Source organism: Neofelis nebulosa, chromosome 17 (genome assembly GCF_028018385.1).
Source record: "Neofelis nebulosa isolate mNeoNeb1 chromosome 17, mNeoNeb1.pri, whole genome shotgun sequence".
Taxonomy (NCBI): Eukaryota; Metazoa; Chordata; class Mammalia; order Carnivora; family Felidae; genus Neofelis; species Neofelis nebulosa.
In genome coordinates, this window is record NC_080798.1 from 25,965,950 (window position 1) to 25,988,056 (window position 22,107).

The 22,107-nt window shown below is 37.0% G+C and overlaps 1 protein-coding gene and 1 long non-coding RNA gene across 3 annotated transcripts in view; one reads left to right on the forward strand and one right to left on the reverse strand.

The window, feature by feature from the left end:
• Positions 1 to 22,107, reverse strand: part of ITFG1 (integrin alpha FG-GAP repeat containing 1) — a 345,618-nt gene that overhangs the window by 278,100 nt on the left and 45,411 nt on the right. The gene's annotated exons all lie outside the window — the stretch shown is intronic.
• LOC131499769 (uncharacterized) lies at positions 13,510 to 15,020 on the forward strand. The gene is made up of 3 exons (XR_009256052.1): positions 13,510 to 13,602; positions 13,794 to 13,864; positions 14,935 to 15,020. It is a non-coding gene; the product is annotated as an uncharacterized LOC131499769 (long non-coding RNA).

Here is a 22,107-nt window from a genome sequence, read left to right on the forward strand (position 1 = left end):
CCAGGACCAGATGGCTTCCCAGGGGAGTTCTACCAGACGTTTAAAGCAGAGATAATACCTATCCTTCTCAAGCTATTCCAAAAATAGAAAGGGAAGGAAAACTTCCAGACTCATTCGATGAAGCTAGTATGACTTTGATTCCTAAACCAGACAGAGACCCAGTAAAAAAAGAGAACTACAGGCCAATATCTCTGATGAATATGGATGCAAAAATTCTCAATAAGATACTAGCAAATCGAATTCAACAGCATATAAAAAGAATTATTCACCATGATCAAGTGGGATTCATTCCTGGGATGCAGGGAAGGGAGCATTTTCTAATTCATTCTATGAGGCTGGCATTATCTGATATGAAGGCTGGACAAAAAGACACTACTAGAAAAAAATAAAAATAAAAAACTGCAAGCCAATATCCTTTATGAACACTGATGGAAAAGTCTTCAGAAAATTCAGCAAATCAAATTCAGTAGCATAGTAAACAGACTATAAACCATGGTCAAGTGGGATTTATTCCTATAACACAAGGATGGTTCAACATACAAAAACTGATCAATATAATATACCATATTAACAGAATGAAAAAAAAAAAGGATACATGGTCAACTCAATTGATGCTGAAAAAGCCTTTCACAAAATTCAATACCATTTCATGATAAACATCTAACCTAGAAATAGAAACTACTTCAACATAAATAAAAGCTAAACATGAAAAGCCCACAGTCAACATTATATTCGTAAAAGACTGAAAGCATTTCTCTAAGCTGAAGGATCAAAGTAAGGATGATCACTATCACCACTTCTGTTCAACAGAGTCCCAGATGTTCTACCCAGAGCAATTAGGTAAGAAAAAGAAATGAGAGGCATCCAATTAGAAAAGAAGTAAAACTGTCTATGTTCACAGATGTAAGATCTTACTTGTTGAAAACCATAAATATGCCACAAAAAATATTGGAACTAATAAATGAACTTAGCAAAGTAGCAGTATACAAAAAAACATGCCAAAGTCAATAGTATTAGTATACACTAACAATGAACAATCTAACAAGAAAATTAAGAATGCAGTTTCATTTACAATAGAATCAAAAAAATATAATACTCAGGATTTAACTTAACAAAGGAGGTAAACGACCTGTGAAATGAAAACTATAAAATAATGCTTAAAGAAATCATTAAGAAGACAAACAAATGGAAAAACATGCCATGTTCCTGGATTGGAAAATAATATTACAACAAAAGAAACAACAGATATACGGGACTTCATCAATTTTTAAAAAACATTTTTGCATTGACAATACTAATAGACTATAAAGGCATCCTACAGACGGGGAGAATATGTTTGCAAATCAGGTATCTGATGAGGGAGTAATATTTCAAGTACATAAAAAGCTCTCAAAGCTTAACAATAGAAGTAAGAAAAACAGCCTGATTAAGCAATGTGCAAAGGATTTGAATAAATACTTCTTCAAAGAAAATATGCAAATGGTCAATAAGTACATAAAAATATGCTTAACACCACTAAACATTACAGAAATGCAAATCAAAACTCGAACGAAATATCACTTTGCACCATTAGGATGGCTACTGTGGAAAGAAACAGAAAATAACAAGTGTCAGCAAGTAGGTGGAAAAACTGGAACCCTTGTGCACTGTTGGTGGGAATGTAAAATGGCAAAGCTGCTGTGATGGCAAGTTCCTCAAAAATCTAAAAATAGAATTACCACAGTATCCAGCAATTGCACTTCTGGGTATATACCTAAAAGAATTAAAAACAAGGTCACCAGGGTATGTTTGTATACCCATGTTCATAACAGCATTATTCACAAGCCAAAACATGTTAAGTACCCAAGTATTGTCCATCTTCGAAGGGGCGGGGGCGGGGGGGTAAGCAAAATGTGGTATCTACCTACAATCGAATATTATAAAGCCTTAAAAAGAAAGGGAATTCTGACATATGCTACAACATGGATGAATCTTGAGAATATAATGGTAAGTAAAATAAGCTGGTCATAAAAAGGCAAATACTTCATGATTCCAGTTAATGAGGGACTTAGAATAGTCAAAATCATAGAGTCATAAAGTAGAATGGTAGTTGCTAAGGGCTGGAATAAGAGGAGAATAAGTTAGTGTTTGATGTATATAGAGTTTCAGGTTTTTTTTTTTTTTCTTCAGTTTATTTATTTTGAGAGAGAAAGAGCAAATGGGGGAGCAGTAAAGAGAGAGGACAGAGCAAGAATCCTAACAGGGTCTGCACCAGTGTGGAGCCTGATATGGGGCTTGAACCCATGAACCATGAAATCATGACCTGAGGTGAAGTCAGGTGCTTAATCAACTGAGCCACCCAGGTACCCCTAGAGTTTCAGTTTTACAAGATGTTTAGAATTATGGGAGGACTGCAGTGATGGTAGGTCCAGATTATGAATGGATTTAATATCAATGAAAAGTTAATTACAAATAGGTGGTATATACACAAATAAACTCAAAATGGATGAAAGCCCTAAACGTAAGACAGGAAGCCATCAAAATCCTTGAGGAAAAAGCAGGCAAAAACCTTTCTGAACTTGGTCGCAGCAACTTCTTACTCAACATGTCTCTGGAGGCAAGAGAAACCAAAGCAAAAATGAACTATTGGGACCTCATCAAAACAAAAAGCTTCTGCACAGCAAAGGAAACAATTAGCAAAACTAAAAGGCAACCGATGGAATGGGAGAAGATATTTGCAATCGACATATCAGATAAAGGGTTAGTATCCAAATCTATAAAGAACTTATCAAACTCAACACCCAAAAAGCAAATAATCCAGTGAAGAAATAGGCAAAAGACATGAACAGACACTTCCCCAAAGAAGACATCCAGATGGCCACCCGATACATGAAAAAAGTACTCAACATTGCTCATCATCAGGGGAATACAAATCAAAACCACACTGAGCTACCACCTCACACCTGTCAGAATGGCTAACATGAACAACTCAGACAACACCAGATGTTGGCGAGGATGTGGAGAAAGAGGATCTCCTTTGCACTGCTGGTGGGAATGCAAGCTGGTGCAGCCACTCTGGAAAACAGTATGGAGGTTCCTCAAAAAATTAAAAATAGAACTACCCTACGACCCAGCAATTGCACTAGCAGTTATTTGTCCAAGGGATACAGGTATGCTGTTTTGAAGGGGCACATGCACCCCAATGTTTATAGCAGCACTATCAACAATAGCCAAAGTATGGAAAGAGCCCAAATGTCCATCAATGGATGAATGGATAAGGAAGATGTGATATATATATATATCATATATATATATGACAGAGTATTACTCGGCAATCAAAAAGAATGAAATCTTGCCATTTGCAACTACATAGACAGAACTGGAGGGTATTATGGAAGACAAATTCCATATGACTTCACTCATATGAGAACACTAAGATACAAAAAAGATGAACATAAGGGAAGGGAAGCAAAAATAATATAAAAACAGGGCGGGAGATAAAACATAAGAGACTCTTAAACATAGAGAACAAACAGCGTTGCTGGAGGGGTTGTGGGAGGGGGCATGGGCTAAATGGGTAAGGGGCATTAAAGAATCTACTCCTGAAATCATTGTTGCACCACATGCTAACTTTGATGTATTTTATAAAATACAAATTATTAGATAAAATAAAATAAAGTAAAATAAAATAAAATAAAATAAAATAAAATAAAATAAAATAAAATAAAATAGCTTGTATATAATAACTAAAAACAACTAAATAAAAATAGGTGGTAAATTTTATCTTATGTGTATAAATAAAATACAAAGATTTAAAATTTTTGGAAAAAAAGAGTAACTTCATGTCATGATAAATATAAAGCTAGTTATTAAATACAAGACCGTGGAATTAGAACAAACTTCACCAAATATTTGGCTGTTTTATGTTTTGGGGATTAACAAAACCATGGGCAACCATAACACATTAATAGTTCAGTGTCATTTAAAATATATAGCTTTTAATTCAAATCCCTTTAGGTAGGTGGAGTTCTCAATTACCAAAAGGATTAGGATTCATCCTTTGGCCGATTAAACATTTTATATACTTTGGTATGCAAGCTGGAATTACCATTTATTCTAGTACAAATACTAGTAATGCTTCTGTGAGCAATAGGGAGGAATTTACTCACTAGGAGCAGGCTTTAAAACCTCATTATTTTATGTTTAGCAATTCATACACTAAATGTTTTTGTAAGAGAACCCATTCATTTCTTTCATCTGCAATATATTTATAATGATCACAAAAAAATTAACTTTGGCTTAAGAGGAGAAATACATTTAAAAGTAAGATATAAATGTGCTGTCTTGCAGATATATTCCATGCTGGTTTTAAGGAAAAAACAGTATGCATGAGTTTGGCATTCAGGTCATCATTTTATTTATTTTTATTTTTTGATTTTAAATTTATTTCTTTCAATTTAATTAACATACAGTATAGTATTGATTTCAGGAGTAGAACCCAGTGACTCATCCCTTACATATAACTCCCAGTACTCAACCCAACAAGTGCTCTCCTTAATGCCCATCACCCATTTAGCACCCCTCCCCCCAACAAACCTCCCCTCTAGCAACCCCTAGTTTGTTCTCTATATTTAAGAGTCACTCATGGTTTGCCTCTCTCTCTGGTTTTATCTTATTTGTCTTTCCCTTCCCCTATGTTCATCTATTGTGTTCCTTAAATTCCACAGATGAGTGAAATCATGTTGTCTTTCTATGTCTGATTATTTTTAGTTCCATCATATTTTAGTTCCATCCATGTTGCTGCAAATAGCACAATTTCATTCTATTTGAATGCCAAGTAGTATTCCATTGTTTGTGTGTAAGTGAGCATGTGTGTGTGTGTGTGTGTGTGTGTATACATGTGTGTACTCACCAAATCTTCTTTATCCATTCATCAGTCGATGGATGTTTGGGCTCTTTCAATAATTTGGCTATTGTTCATAGCACTGCTATAAACATTGGGTGCATGTGTCCCTTTGAATCAGGAGTTTTATATCCTTTGGATAAATATTTAGTAGTGCAATTGCTGGGTCATAGAGTAGTTCTATTTTTAAGTTTTTGAGGAACCATCATACTCTTTTCCAGAGTGGTTGTACCAGTTTGCATTCCCACCAACAGTGCAAAAGAGATCCTCTTTCTCCGCGTCTTCACCAATATCTGTTGGTTCCTGGGTTGTTTATTTTAGCCATTCTGACAGGTGTGAGGTGGTAGCTCATTGTGGTTTTGATTTGTATTTCCCTGATGATGAGTGATGTGGAGCATTTTTTCATGTGTTGGTTGGCCATCTGGATGTCTTCTTTGGAGAAATGTATATTCATGTCTTTTGCCCATTTCTTCACTGGATTATTTGCTTTTTGGGTGTTGAGTTTAAGTTCTTTATAGATTTTGGATACTAACCCTTTATCTGATATGTCGTTTGCAAATATCTTCTCCCATTCCATCACTTGCCTTCAAGTTTTGTTGTTTCCTACGCTGTGTAGAAGCTTTTTATCTTGATGAGGTCCCAAAAGTTCATTTTTGCTTTTGTTTCCCTTGTCATCTGGGACATGTCTACTAATAAGTTGCTGTGGCTGAGGTCAAAAAGGTTGTTGCCTTCTTTCTCCTCTAGGATTTTGAAGGTTTCCTGCCTGACATTTAGGTCTTTCATCCATTTTGAGTTTATTTTTGTGTATGGTGTTAGAAAGTGGTCCAGGTACATTCTTCTCACTGTCCAGTTCTCCCAACACCATTTGTTGAAGAGACTGTCTTTTTTCCAGTGGATACTCTTTCCTAGTTTGTCAAAGATTAAATGGCCATACATTTGTGGGTCCATTTCTGAGTTCTCTATTCTGTTCCATTGATCTATATATCTGTTTTTGTGCCAGTACCATACTGTCTTGATGATTACAGCTTTGTAATACAGCTTAAAGTCCAGAATTGTGATCCCTCCCGCTTTTTCAACATTAATCTGGCTATTCAGGGTCTTTTCTGGTTCCATACAAATTTTAGGATTGTTTGTTCTATCTCTGTGAAGAATGCTGGTGTGATTTTGATAGGAATTGCACTGAATATGTAGATTGCTTTGGGTAGTATTTACATTTTAACAATATTTGTTCTTCCAATCCATGAGCATGGAATGTTTCTACATTTTTTTTGTGTCTTCTTCAATTTCTTTCATAAGCTTTCTATAGTTTTCAGCATACAGATCTTTTGCATCTTTGGTTAGATTTATTCCTAGGTATCTTATGGTTTCTGGTGCAACTGTAAATGGGATCAATTCCTTGATTTCTGTTTCTCTGCTTCATTATTGGTATACAGAAATTATTGGTGTATAGAAATGCAACTGATGCAACTGATGTTGATTTTATATCCTGCAACTTTGCTGAATTCACATACCAGTTCTAGCAGGTTTTTGGTGGTTTCGGGTTTTCCAGGTTGAATATCATGACATCTGTGAAGAGTAGAAGTTGGACTTCTTTGCAATTTGTATGCCATTTATTTCTTTTTGTTGTTTGACTGCTGAAGTTAGGACCTCCAGTACTATGCTGCACGACAGTGGTAAGGGTGGACATCCCTGTTGTGTTCCTGACCTTCAGGGGAAAGCTTTCAGTTTTTCCCCACTGAAGATGATATTAGCCATGGGCTTTTCATATATGTGGCTTTTATAATGTTGAGGTATATTCCTTCTATCCCTACTGTTTGAGGGCTTTATCAAGAAAGGATGCTGTATTTTGTCAAAAGCTTTTCTGCATCTATTGATCCTTTCAACAGATCACCATTTAAAAATTGTTTGGAATTAATAAATACTTTTACGTCAGCTGATAGCTTGCAAAACTCTCCGGAGTCAACAGTACTATCTCAGCATGCTCTGCTCTCCTGACTGCTTTGTTTTAAATCTGTTATGACTCACCTGCAAAGACTGATTCTAGAGTTTATTTCAGAAACAAAAATTTTTTGCGCCTTAGGCCATGGGGGTGGGGTGGAAGTAGAAAACCAAAAAGACACTGTCTTTGAGAATGCTGACCAGATGCTGTGTCCCAGGCACTATGTGTTTTCCTAGAGTCCTATTATTTGCCAGAAGCACTGTAATTTAAGTTCTTTCAAAAATCATATTAAAAAAGAAAAAAAGATGGCCTCTTAATTTGTAAAAAGTAATGCTATATACTTTATTTCACCATACATTTTAATTACTTTGTATTTCTAAACATGGATACTAAAAGCATTCTCAAGTATTTTCAAAGCACCCAACTGACATGAATGATACCAAGATCTTTGTGCTAGAAGAGTGCAATGGATTCTTCAGTCAATAAAAATTACAGTTTCTTCTTACTCCATAATTTCGGGTAGCTTTCCACAAAACATCAATGGAAAACTGGCTGTCTTCGTTTTGGGGAAAAGGCAGCCATGGTGCAACTAAATATTTCCTTTTGGGCATTTCTGTTTTACTTGTTAATATACAATATGCAGAATCCGTTATGAGTATAGACAATTTCTACGAAGATAAATGTATACTTCTCGGTCAAAACATTTTTAAGTGACTTAATTTAAATGTTAATTTTAAAATCTTCTTAACTGTACCAATGTAACAGTTTCAAGGCCCATGACATTTAACGTTAATAGCCTTTTTTAAAAAATGTTTTTTTTAATGTTTATTTATTTTAGAGACAATGCCAGAGACAGAGTGCAAGAAGAGGAGGGGCAGACAGAGGGAGACACAGAATCCGAAGCCGACTCCAGGCTCCGAGCTGCCAGCCCAGAGACAGATGCAGGGCTCAAACTCACAAACCATGAGATCATGACTGAGTCGAAGTTGGACGCTTAACTGACTGAGCCACTCAGGCACCCCAATGTTAATTAATAGCCTTTAAGTTCATAGTACACCAACTATAATGGATAGAAACTGACTTAGTTCATGTTGAATATAAGTAGATGACAGTTCAAAAAATTTTACGTACTTAATGTACATTACTACACAGGATATTAAAACATGATGAACTACCACAATCATTTAAGTTTTTTGGCATAATATGTGAGGCTTGGAGATGCCATGAAGTGTAAAAGACACTAGTGAAGTGCCCAAGTAAAGAAACTTGTTTTATTTCTTTAAATTTTTTAAATGTTTTATTTCTGAGACAGAGAGAGAGCATGAGTGGGGGAGGGGAAGAGAGAGAGGGAGACACAGAATCAGAAGCAGGCTCTAGGCTCTGAGCGGTCAGCACAGAGCCCGATGGGGGACTTGAACTCACAAACCGTGAGATCATGACCTGAGCCTAAGTAGGTCGCTCGACTGACTAAGCCACCCAGGCACCCTGAACAAACTTGTTTTAAAAGTCTATACTATAGGGGTGTGTGGGTGGCTCAGTCAATTGAGTGTCTGACTCTTGGTTTCAGCTCAGGTCATGGTCTCATGGTTTGCAAGTTCGAGACCCATGTGGGGCTCTGAGCTGCTTATGCAGAGCCCACTTGGGATTCTCTCTCTCCTTCTCTCTCCCAAAATAGAGAAATAATCTTGAAAAAAAAAAGTCTATGTTACAATCTAAACCAATGAAAAGGTAACTAGGAAAAGTTAAAATGGCAGCACAATTCTGTCAATTACAGACAAAGATTGAAAGACATCTTCAGATAATTAAGAATCACTGTTTAGGGTACCTGACTACTTTGCAAGCACTGTATAATAGAGCAAAACATGTAATTTTATTTTCATTATTGTATAGTTGGTAAGAGCTGAGTATCTAAGGGTACCAAGCACTGCTTTAAAATGAAATTTCTAAAGTTCTATTAATAATATAAATACCCAATTTCATAATGTTGTCCAAAAAACCTGAGTTTCATAAACTTCCTTCCATTTATGTAGAAAATACAATATTACTGCGCTGTGTCTATCGTCAGCAGTATGCGATCCTGGATATCAGATTAAGAACACATCTATATTCAGAAAGCAGGTGTGAAGAAACATCAAACCATGGAACATAATCTGCTACTAAATGTCATATCCGTCTCCTGGTAAAAGACTGCCTAATGTTTTAGATATCTGATGACCCAATTTACATCTACTCAGTTATCCAAAGAATATTTTGTTCAGCCTGCTTGATAGTAGCAGAAAACGTTCAACAGTCTCTTTTTATTTTCTTAAGAATATGGGTGTCTGTGGGGGGAGGTCTATATTTGTCATTGAAGCCATTCAGAGCAAATACATTGCCAAAATGGAACAGGTACAGCTGTTGGCGGTTGTTGAAATGTGTGCATGGCTTTCTTCTCCCAAGGTAGTTGGAGGCAGGGAGGAGGAAGGGGAGAGGAACAGAACAGATCACCTGCCATGTATCAGGATGACAAGAGACCAATTTTAAACTGTGACAGAGTGAAGAAAAAGTTCAGGAAATATGAGAGAATAAAATGAGGGCTTGACTTTAGAATGTCTGATTGAGATCAAGAAAAGACCCCCCAACTCAATGATTTAATGTTTTTCTTGGAGAAATAACTGGGTTTGGCCAGGATTAGAGTGTTGGAATGTTAGAAATGATATAAATTAAGGGTATTTGCAAGAGACTGTAACGATTATCATGGACAGGGAGGGAGGTGGAAGTGAGAGGGGGATGGGTGGATATAAAGCAGCAGAGATCTCAGTAAGATACAAGAAATGTTGAAGGGAGGGCACTTAGGCAGGCAGCCTAGAAGGGCAGGAGGTGGTAGTGGGAGAGTGGGACATATGATTAGTGACTCTTGGGACAGTATATTTTCTGGTACCTGCAAGGTACAGGGAGTTAACTGAAGTAGCTGAGGTGGGAAGGTTATGATGCTGGGTTGGGGTCATCTCTGTGGACCATGAAATCATCTGAAATTATGGCAACACTTAGGTAACTGTCTGGGAGGCATTATACCTCCAGTAAACTAGCAAACTGCTAGGTGTTAGCCATGAAAAATGGAAGATGGTTGGTATAGCTAGGTGGCAGAAGCCTCAAAGGAATAAATGTGCAGAAATTTAGGGCAGACATAATTTGTGCATGTCATTTGCTTCCCAGGGGACGTATGGTGAAGTCTGAAGATATTTTTTTTTTTTTTTATTACTACTGGTATTTAGAGGTAGAGACCAGGAATACTGCTAAACCTCCTACAGTGCACATGACGGCTCCTCACAACAGAGGATTAACCAGCTCCATATGTCAATAACACTATGGTTGAGAAACTGTGAGTAGGAGAAAGAGCATAGGCAAAGGCATGGCAATGAGGAAAACTAGTGCATGCTCAGTGCAGGACAGCAGCAGGGGAACTCCAGGATTAAAGCTGGATCTGAGGCGAGGGCTACACAGCATGCACCCTAGGGAACCAGCGTCTAAATTAGAGGACAAAGAGGAGCTACTCCAGGTCTCTGAGAAAAAACAATGACACAGTATCACTGACTTGGGAGGTTTGCATGACTGGGGCCTTGACAGTAATTTCTTTTCAGTTTACAAGCACTTTGTAAGCATGACTCTAACCGTAACACATCAGTGAGGTCTCACATCCTCGACAGGAGAGACACTATGTCCCACAGTTGACCAGGCACACACAGCAGGCTAGCCTGAAGTTCAAACTTTAAACCACCACCCCACCACCTATACCTACTAAAAATAGAGAAAACGTGAAAAAGCTTTATTTCCTCTTTCGTCATTTCCAATGTTTAGTTAGAGGTGCTGAGGAACAAAAAATGGCAGGAAGCATGATGAGGGAAAAGAAAAAAAGGCCTTAATTAATATAAGAAATATGCAAATACTTCCTGAAAAATTGACTGCAAACTGTACTGCTCAATTTTGGAAATACGAAAGCTAAAACATGGGTCACTATATTCCTTCTCTTCAAGAAGAAAATCACTAACTCAAGCTTCCTAAATTTTTTAGCTCTTCGGTAAGCTGTTTGGCTCACTTCAGTTACGTTCTATAATGATGGTAATTTATAAAAGGCTGAACATAACCAAGGCAATCTGTTTCTAAGAACAAAATATTACCTTGATTCAGGTTGCTGTTTCTATTCCTCTCCCTGAAAATAAACTAGACACCAAATAAGGTTACTAAGGCAATAATGCCCCCAAATAAATCAGATCCTTTCTGACAGGTAAAGAATTTAATCTGCTGGCAGAATGATAGCCATAATGCCAAAGTGTCACTTATTCCTTCTCAGTGCACCAAATGGAGCCTTAGTGACATTTAAGAGCTAATATGATTTCAATGGTGCTCTTTCCATACTTACGGAGAGCTTGTTTACCAGACAATGTTTTGGTGAACATTAATCAGAAAGAGAAGCCCAATTTTTCAAACTACATGTATGCATCAGACTAAATAAAATTTACAATGGAACTTTCCACATCAGGAAGGAGAGAGAGCTATTCTCCCTATAATTTTCATAGCTCAGATAAGAGTTTCCCTATGGACAGATCAAATTTTGAGGGCTAGGGCTACTCTGACATTGCAAAGAATATAAGACATGTTACCAAAGTGCAAGTAAATTAATCTGTATAACCAAATTATAGATAATAAGTCCAGTGAACATGAAATAAAAATTAAATGCAATAATACTGGTAGGTGGATTTTAACAGAGAGCTACAATTCACTTTTCTTCTGTAAGAAAAACACTGTATTTTATTTTATTTTTTAAAAATTTACATCCAAATTAGTTAGCATATAGTGCAACAATGATTTCAGGAGTAGATTCCTTAATGCCCCTTACCTGTTTAGCCCATCCCCCCTCCCACAACCCCACCAGTAACCCTCTGTTCTCCATATTTAAGAGTCTCTGATGTTTTGTCCCCCTCCCTGTTTTTATATTATTTTTGTTTCCCTTCCCTTATGTTCATCTGTTTTGTCTCTTAAAGTCCTCATATGAGTGAAGCCATGATATCTGTCTTTCTCTGACTGACGAATTTCACTTACAATAGTATCCTCCAGTTCCATCCACATAGTTGCAAATGGCAAGATTTCATTCTTTTTGATTACTGAGTAATACTCCATCATACACACACACACACACACACACACACACACACACACACACCCCACATCTTCTTTATCCATTCATCCATCGACGGACATTTGGGCTCTTTCCATACTTCCATACTTTGGCTATTGTTGATAGTGCTGCTATAACATTGGGGTGCATATGTCCCTTCGAAATAGCACACCTGTATCCTGTGGATAAATACCTAGTAGTGCAATTGCTGGGTCGCAGGGTAGTTCTATTTTTAGTTTTTTGAGAAACCTCCATAGTGTTTTCCCACCAACAATGCAAAAGAGATCCTCTTTCTCCGCATCCTCGCCAACATCTGTTGTTGCCTGAGTTGTTAATGTTAGCCATTCTGACAGGTGTGAGGTGGTAGCTCAGTGTGGTTTTGACTTGTGTTTCCCTGATGATGAGTGATGTAGAGCATTTTTCATATGTCAGTTGGCCATCTGGATGTCTTCTTTGGAGAAGTGTCTATTCATGTATTTTGCCCATTTCTTCACTGGATTATTCGCTTTTTGGGTGTTGAGTTTGATAAGTTCTTTATAGATTTTGGATACTAACCCCTTTATCTGATATATCATTTGCAAATATCTTCTCCCATTCTGTTGGTTGCCTTTTAGTTTTGTTGATTGTTTCCTTCGCTGTGCAGAAGCTTTTTATTTTGATGAGGTCCCAATAGTTCATTTTTGCTTTTGTTCCCCTTGCCTCCGCAGATGTGTTGAGTAAGAAGTTGCTGTGGCTAAGATCAAAGAGGTTTTTGCCTGATTTCTCCTTGGGGATTTTGATGGCTTCCTGTCTTACATTTAGGTCTTTCATCCATTTTGAATTTATTTTTGTGTATGGTGTAAGAAAGTGGTCCAGGTTCATTCTTCTGCGTATCGCTGTCCAGTTTTCCCAGCACCACTTGCTGAAGAGATGGTCTTTATTCTATTGGATATTCTTTCCTGCTTTGCCAAAGATCAGTTGACCATACATTTAAGGGTCCATTTCTGGGTTCTCTATCCTGTTCTACTGATCTGAGTGTCTGTTCTTGTGCCAGTACCATACCGTCTTGATGATTACAGTTTTGTAATGCAGGTTGAAGTCTACCTTATCCTGTATTTGTTATGCTACAGGCACTATGGTAGATACTCTTCATGTGTTCTCTAATTTTATCCCTTACCCTACAATGTAGGAAATGTTAACATCCTCATTTGGGGGGTTTGAAGCTTATGTGAAATAATTTGTTCAGGTGGTCAGTGGTAAAGGCAGGATTAAAACCCAGACCTACTGGACTCCAAAGCCTGTATTCTTAAACACAGTGCGACACTGTCTGCCTTTATGGCTTTTTCTCACTTTCATTCTTTCCTTCGTCATTCAAATAGGCAATTGCTAGGCACAAGCCCTGTGTCAGGAGCTGGGGCTAAAACGATAAACAGAGCAGACAACTCTTGTTAAGAGCTGACAATCTCCTACAGGAAAAGGACAAGTAAACAAGCAATTATGTCAGAGTATTAGCTGTTACACTGGGGGTCAGAGACAGCTTCCCCCCAAAAAAGGGAGCGCTCAGTTGAGAGCTGAAGGATATGTAAAAGTCACCCAGTTGAACAGAGGCATGGGAGTTCAGAGTGCTTTGGGCAGAAGAAATAGCATGTAAGTTCCATGTGGCAGGAACACAAAGAGGGGGTTTAGAGAGAGCTCAGATGGCGGTAACACACAGCAGGGACTAGACTAGGGAGGCCCTTGGGTGCTGTGATCAGGAGCACAAAATTCTTCCTGATGGTTATGAGGTGTCACTAAGAGATTTTAATAAGGGTGTGATTAAGATCAAATCTCTACTTTAGGATTTTATCTGAACACTGGACTTGAGAGAAGGACACTGGTGACTATGAGATCAAGTTGGAAGGCTGTTAAGGTATAGTAAGTAAGATATAATATAATATGGTGTAAACCTGGGTAGGTGAAATAGTGGTTTCAAGAGGCTGTTAGGAGGCAAAGTCAGGAGGATTTGGTAACTGGAAGTAAGAGTGAGAAAGAGAGGGAATAAGAATGATTCTTGTAAATAGCTTGACCACCAGGGAGACAAGATAGAAAGCAAAGCAGAATGAGGAGGTTTGGAAGGTAACATAACATGTTCTATTTGGGGCATGTGGAGTTTGAAATGCCTGTGAATTACAGGAATGGTAAAATCTGTAAGAGAGATCAGGATAGGAGACATAAATTTGGGAGTTGGGGGCATAACTAATGTAACTGATTTAAGCCAAAGAAGTGAACAAACAATCAATAAAGTGCCCAAGAAGAGTGTTTAGTGTAAAAAGGGAAGAGGGCTGAGGACAAAATCCTGAGCCTTACCCAACATCTATGAGTCAGAGAGACAAAGAGGAGCCCATAGTGGGTTCTAAAAGGAAAGCAAGCCCATTTAAGAAAGCAAATATTATAAAGATAGAAAAGTTGTGTCTGATAGTGCCTAGAGATTAAATCAGAATCAAAAGGACAGGGGATTGTGGTAGGAATTCTGGGAGATAAGCAGTAGGTATGACTCGGGGACTGGTGCCTGAAATGAGGTGGGGGTGTTGACCTACGGGGATGGTTATTAAATAGAACAGACAGTTAAAGACTAAAATCATTTGGGAAAGTGTTTTGTGAAGTAATTATTTATGTGCTTAATTATAAGAGGATCATTTACAAAAAATCAGTGACCTCAGGAGACACGATTGAAAGCACAGTTTTCAAATTTGTCTAGTCAAGACAAGTTTCAAGAGCCTCACTGAAGCCTTCCCTCACTCTTGCTCTGGTTTCCTTTGTCCTTTCTCTCCAGTTTGAGCCATACACTCATTCTGCAGCCTCCTATGCCCATTATAAAGCTGATCCCCCCTGGTATTCTTTCACATACCCACATGAAACACCATGCCCAGGTGTTTCTTTGTGGTTTAGTTGATAGTTCACAATGACCCATTTTCTTGTGTATTTTCTCTCTTCCCCAAGGGGCTACAGGAAACAACAAAAAGCTAGGGACTGCCAGTTCTGTTCACACAGGTATGTGATAACTGCTCAAGATATGTTTGCTAACTGAATGACCAAAACGGTAGAATCATTTTGGTAGTAGAATCTGAAACTAATTGAATCTTTAGTGTTTTCAACCAAGGGCCATTACCTTTTATTGGGTCATGAAATCAATTTCATTAACATTTTAAAATAAAGTGTACCACACACGGTATGGGTGAAATCTGTTATGTAAAAATGTTTATTACATGTATAGGTATATACCTATAAGTATACATGGTACAACTATGTGTATACAGGTTATGATGTAAAATGTTTTCTTATTATCGTTCTCAGTCAGAAACACTCTAAAGCCACTGCCTCAAGCTAGGTGATACAATCCCTAGTTTTACAAATGGGAGACAGTCTCAAAGACTAACAAAGACTTGACCAAAACCAAGGCTGTGAGGGGAAAAACCCAAAGATCAACCTCATTGGATGCCAAGACACCGCTCCCTACAGAACCCTGGCTCTGGCCACTCATAGCCATTGTGCATGGTTGTTTAATAACGTTCACTTAACCTATGATTATAAATGTCTGAAATATGGTATCAAACGGAGAAATGACTTCAATTATCTTGTCTAATCTTAACAGCTTTTAAGGGTAAATTTATCAGTTAATGATTTAAATGACTTAATTGATCATGGATATAAGGAGATTATGTTTTTATTTCTAGAACCATAAAACATGACTATCAAACACCTTTGCACAGGATCAAAGAACAGATTACAACATATCTCACATACTGAAATATAATTGTGTTTTTAATGCACAGGAAAAAAATCATACTTCCTGCAACAAATACCAAGAACCATTTGAATCAAAGGAAGAAATTCCATGTTGCTATTTCCATATAATAAATAATATATTGTACTGATATAGTAAGGAAAAAGATAACTTAAAAATGTTTGATATATATATTGAACTTGAGAAGAGTCTCTACAAAGTGGTTATGGCCAATACACTGCTCCCTCTATGGAAATACAACTAATATAATAAGCACTCATTACATTTGATCCTTCTTTTTCTTTCTTGCTTTCTTTTTTTTTTAAAGATAACATTTGTGGTATTGATAGCATTTTTACTTTTCTCTTCATAATTACAAAAAAAGTTCATCTTTGTCAAAGCACACTGAGCTTACTGGAGTACCTTCCATTTTTTTACAATAAGAAGTTGGTGTACAAAAGTTAAACACCATGTGGAAGCAACCAGATAAATACAGAATGTGGGGCATACTGTAATGCAAGTGGTTTGGACTATTTAGAAAGTTAGTATCATTAAAAAAAGGGGAGGGGCAAGGTGGTAGCTAGATTAAGAGAAAGTAAAATTACTACATATGTGAGTTTTGATTGGATCTTAAATAGGAAAGAAAGAAAGGTAGTTATGAAGGTGTTTTTGTTTTTAAGTTTATTTATTTTTGAGACAGAGAGAGACAGAGCATGAACAGGGGAGGGGCAGAGAGAGAGGGAGACACAGAATCGGAAGCAGGCTCCAGGCTCTGAGCCATCAGCCCAGAGTCCGACGCGGGGCTTGAACTCACGGACCACGAGATTGTGACCTGAGCTGAAGTCGGACACTTAACCAACTGAGCCACCCAGGCGCCCCATGAAGGTGTTTTTGAAACAACTGTAAAATGTGAATATAGATGGATTATTAAATGACATCATGGAATAACTACTAATTTTCTTAGATGTAATAACAGTATCATGGTTGTATATGAGAACATCAACTCACATTCAATTAGTTCAGGAAAACTTTATTTACGTATATATGAATGAGTGTATATATGTTAAAATATAGCAAAATGTTCAATATTGTTCAATCTAGGCTAAGAGTATTCTAACTCTAATAGTCTTCTAAATATGTTGTACATGCTTGAAAACTTCCAGAATAAAAATTTGGGAAAAGAAAACAAGAAGTCAGTGCTAAATGTAGAATGCTCTATTAAGTAAGCCAAAAGAAGATTTAGTGCTACATACAACAGTACACTGGCATTATAGCATGTGTTTACTTGAAGTTTAAATAAACTTTAGGGGCGCCTGGGTGGCTCAGTTGGTTAAGAATCCGACTTCAGCTCAGGTCATGATCTCGCGGTTCATGAGTTGGAGCCCCGCTTTGGGCTCTGTGCTGACAGTTCAGAGCCTGGAGCCTGCTTCCGATTCTGTGTCTCCCTCTCTCTCTGGCCCTCCCCCACTCATCCTCCCTCTCCCTCTCTCTCTCTCAAAAATAGACATTAAAAAATTTTAAAAAGTAAACTTTAAACCAACAAAATTTATATTATTTTTTTACTTTATTAAAATTTAATACTTTTTTTGTTTTACTTATCAAGCATTTAAAAAAAATTATTTACTGTTTAATTTACACCCAAGTTAGTTAGCATATGATGCAATTATGATTTCAGGAGTAGATTCCTTAATGCTCCTGACCCACTTAGCCCATCTCCCCTCCCCCACCCCTCCAGCAACCCTCTGTTTGTTCTCCATATTTAAGAGTCTCTTATGTTTTGTCCCTCTCCCTGTTTTTATATTATTTTTGCTTCCCTTCCCTTATGTTCATCTGTTTTGTATCTTGAAGTCCTCATATGAGTAAAGTCATATGATTTTTGTCTTTCTCTGACTGACTAATTTCACTTAGCATAATACCCTCTAGCTCCATCCACATAGTTGCAAATGGCAAGATTTCATTCTTTTTGATTGCCGAGTAATACTCTGTCGTATACACATATACCACATCTTCTTTATCCATTTATCCATTGATGGACATTTGGGCTCTTTCCATACTTTGGCTATTGTTGATAGTGCTGCTATAAACATTGGGGTACATGTGCCCCTTTGAAACAGCACACCTGTATCCCTTGGATAAATATCTAGTAGTGCAATTGCTGGGTCTATAGGGTAGTTCTTTCTAATTTTTTGAGGAACCTCCACACTGTTTTCCACAGTGGGTGTACCAATGTGCATTCCCACCAGCAGTGCAAAAGAGATCCTCTTTCTCTGCATCCTCGCCAACATCGATTGTTGCCTGAGTTCATTCTGACAGGTGGTAGCTCATTGTAGTTTTGATTTGTATTTCCCTGATGATGAGTGATGTGAAGCATTTGTTCATGTGTCTGTTAGCCATCTGGATGTCTTCTTTGGAAAAGTGTCTATTCATGTCTTTGCCCATTTCTTCATTGGATTATTTGCTTTTTGGGTGTTGAGTTTGGTAAGTTCTTTCTAGATTTCGGATACTAAACTTTATCTGATATGTCATTTGCAAATATCTTCTCCCATTCCGTAGGCTGCCTTTTAGTTTTGCTGATTGTTTCCTTCGCTGTGCAGAAGCTTTTTATTTTGATGAGGTCCCAATAGTTCATTTTTGCTTTTGTTTCCTTTGCCTCCGGAGATGTGTTGAGTAAGAAGTTGCTGCAGCCGAGGTCCGTTGACCAGGTTTTTGCCTGATTTCTCCTCTAGGAGTTTGGTTTCCTGTCTTATGTAGAGATCTTTCATCCATTTTGAATTTATTTTTGTGTATGGTGTAAGATAGTGGTCTAGGTTCATTTTTCTGCATGTTGCTGTCCAGTTTTCCTAGTACCATTTGCTGAAGAGACTGTCTTTATTCATTAGCTATTTTTTCCTGCTTTGCCAAAGATTAGTTGGCCATATGTTTGTGGGTCCATTTCTGGGTTCTCTATTCTGTTCCATTGATCTGAGTGTCTGTTCTTGTGTCAGTATCATACTGTCTTCATGACTACATAAAATTTAAATTTTAAATCAACAAAGTAAAAGCCTTAAATCCACTGATGGTAGTGGTATTTACAGACAATATGCAAAATCCACATGAACACAGAGAATCCCCTCACAAACCAGAAGGTTTAGTAAGCAGCATTTATTACTGGCATTCTTTCCAATCTATGTTTAGTGGCAAGACTTAACATGTTAAAAGAATTACATATTCACACAAAAATAATTCAGCTATGATGTAGATGAAGTAATCTAAAGTACTGAGATAGAAGAAAGGTTTCTAAGAAATTAAGTGAAAAAAAGAATTGTGAAAATGGTATATATAGTTGGACCCTCATTTTTGGCAGTCATTTTTAAAACTGTGAAATAAGTCATACAAATAAAATCTACCAAAGATAGAATGAATAATAAACACTTGGGGCACCTGTGTGGCTCAAGCAGTTAAGCATCCAACTCTTGATTTAGGCTCAGGTCATGATCTTACAGTTCGTGAAATAATAAACAATCAAATACACATAATAAACACTCAAATATCTTCTGCTCCCTCAACAAAATGATCACTCTTTTGCCACTCAAATCCAGCAAATCTCTGCTGAATCTTTTCTTCCTCCTTCTCCATAAAGGTTTTGCATAGTTTTGAAATCTACCTAAAATCTCTCCTTGGACATTTTTTTTGCTGAACTAATTCTGAGATTTATTCATGTTAATGTGTATAGCAATTTTTTCACTATGCAATGAGAGAAATCTCAATAATTTTTGCAGATCAGATGAGTGTAAAATGTTACGGTTTTCATTTTAATTTCTCTGATTGTTTAGAAGTTTATTTGAGAGAAAGAGCACACGTGTGCGGGGGAAGGGCAGACATAGAAGGAGAGAGAGAATCCCAAGGAGGCTCTGCACCACTGTCAGCAAAGAGCCTGATGCAGGGCTCAAACCCACAAACTGTGATATCATGACCTGAGCCAAAACCAAGAGTCGGATGCTCAACCAACTGAGCCACTCAGGTCCCCCTCTCTGAATTCTACAGACATCCAATATGTACGTTTGCTAGTCTTTTTGTTCTTTTGTGATAAGCCTCTCAGTATTTTTGCCTATTTTTCTAGTAAGCTGTCTTTTTTCTTGATTTATAGAAATTCTTTAGTTTGGAACTCAATCATGCTTGGTCACGTATGTTGGAAATATCTTAATTTTATTTTAATGATATTTTCTGATGAATAGAGAATTTAGATTTTAATATAGTTCTTACATCATTAAAAAAAACACAAAAGTCACTTTTGTGCATAAAATATGCTTAGAAAAACAATGTGGTGAACACAGACCAAAGCAATAACAATGTTAATATCTAAGGGTTCAGGTAATATGGGACTTTGTTTTCTGCATTATATGTCTGTAATGTTTAAATGTCACTATGTAAAATGAGGTGTATTATTTCCTTCTTCACTGGGGTCCTTCTAGGGAGTTTACAGATAGGGTCAGGGTGCTCATGAGCAAAACCTTTTATTTTTATGTGCATTTTTCTTCACAGAGGTTCCATAACTTTCCCTAGATTCTCAAAGGGGTTTAGGATCACAACAATGCTAAGAATACAGCTCTACATGGTTATATAAATATATAATGTTTAGAGGCAGAGAGTCTTCCTTGGGTTCCATGGTGTGACTTTGGGGAAATTACTTAACCTCTCTATGTTGGTTTCATAATAGTGAGTTTATTAATAGAATTTGATCCATTAGGTTGTTGTAAGGTTCAAATAAGTGAATACTTACTAAATAAATAATACTTAAGCTGCTTAGAATAGGGCCACATTCATTTAAGTGTTCAATAAATGGTCATGATTCTTAATTCCTGACTATTTCAGATGAAAACTAAAAAAAATTATGACAGATTCAGTACTTTAATAGACTTTTTTTGGGTAAGGGGTGGACATTCCTGATTAAGCCCACCTACTAAAAATAGGTACTAATAGTTATGAAATAAACAAGTGTAATATTGCTACAACAGACTAGTATCTCTATAAAATCTCTCTCAGAAGTGTTTAAGAACAAACTGTGTAAGTATCAAACAAGTTATAGGATGCTTACAAAAAAACATTTCCTATTATTTTGTCTCCCTGGTGCCCTATTCTTATCAGAGACCAGGATGATAACATCAGAAACAACTGCAATTTTTAGTAAACAGTTCTCTTCATCTTTGCTGATAAAGATCAACTATTACTTAGGACAGAATTTGAATCAGTTCAAACTGAAGCATTTAGAAGGGATTTATAAGATAACCTTATGATATCTTAAGAGTTGAAATGGCTTAATTTGTATTTTTTAAAAAACGGACAGAGTTCTTAGGAAAATGTCTCCATTATTTTCTACATCTGCTTAGATAAAATTTCCACGGCCAAAGTTCCAAGCTTTGTATATAGTTCTTAGAAAACCCTTATGGGGTTTTAAAAGAGAACCCACTTAACAATCTATGTTTGAACTTCTGTAAACAAATAACATTTTCCTCAAGAGCTTCCTTTGTTAGCCATTAAATCTTTAGCTGAAAGAGGCCTACCAATTAGGGCCAGTTTGACCACATATTTTTAATATGTTACCTGTCTTCAGGTTGTGTTCTGTTGCTAAACCTGTGACTATTTAATCAACAGATACCCTTACCTTTCTATTTGGTGCCAGGATTGTTCTAGTGAACAGAACAAACAATAATCCCCACCCTCATATACTTTATGTTGTAGTATGAGAAGATATAATAAGAAAATAAGTAGACAGTATTTTAGCAAAGGAAAGGGCTTTGGGGAAACACTAAAGGAGAGCAAAGGTAAAGGGGAGTGCTTTTGAGTTGCAATTCTGAATACAGCAGGACTCAGTGAGAAATAAGATGACATCCGAATGAAGATGTGAAGGAAGTGAAGTAGATTTGGAGAAATAAGTTGAAGGAGGTGATATAGGTTTCTGGACGAATAATATTCCAGGCAGAGAAAATAGTTACTTGACTGAAGCCCTGCAATTGGACCTTGCTTTGTAGTGTTTAAAGAACATCAAGGAAGTTAGTGTGGCTAATGCAAAGTATCAAAGGGCAAAGAGAACAGAAGGGTGAAGAGGTGATGGTGGGTAAAATTATGTTCACTTTACAGACTTTGGCTGGATCTCTAAATCTAATGAAGAAGCCACCGAAAAACTTTGAGAAGAGTGACATGAACTGATGTATATTTTTAAAGAATCACAACAACTCATGTGTTAAAAACAGACTGTAGGGGGATAAAGGCAGAAGGAAAGGAATAGTAACTGGAATAATTCAAATAAGAAATGATATTGTATTGAACTAGGACTACTACAGTGCAGGTGGTGAGAAGTGGTCAGGTTGTGGATATATTTTTAAGGCAGAATGAGCAGTATTTCCTGACAG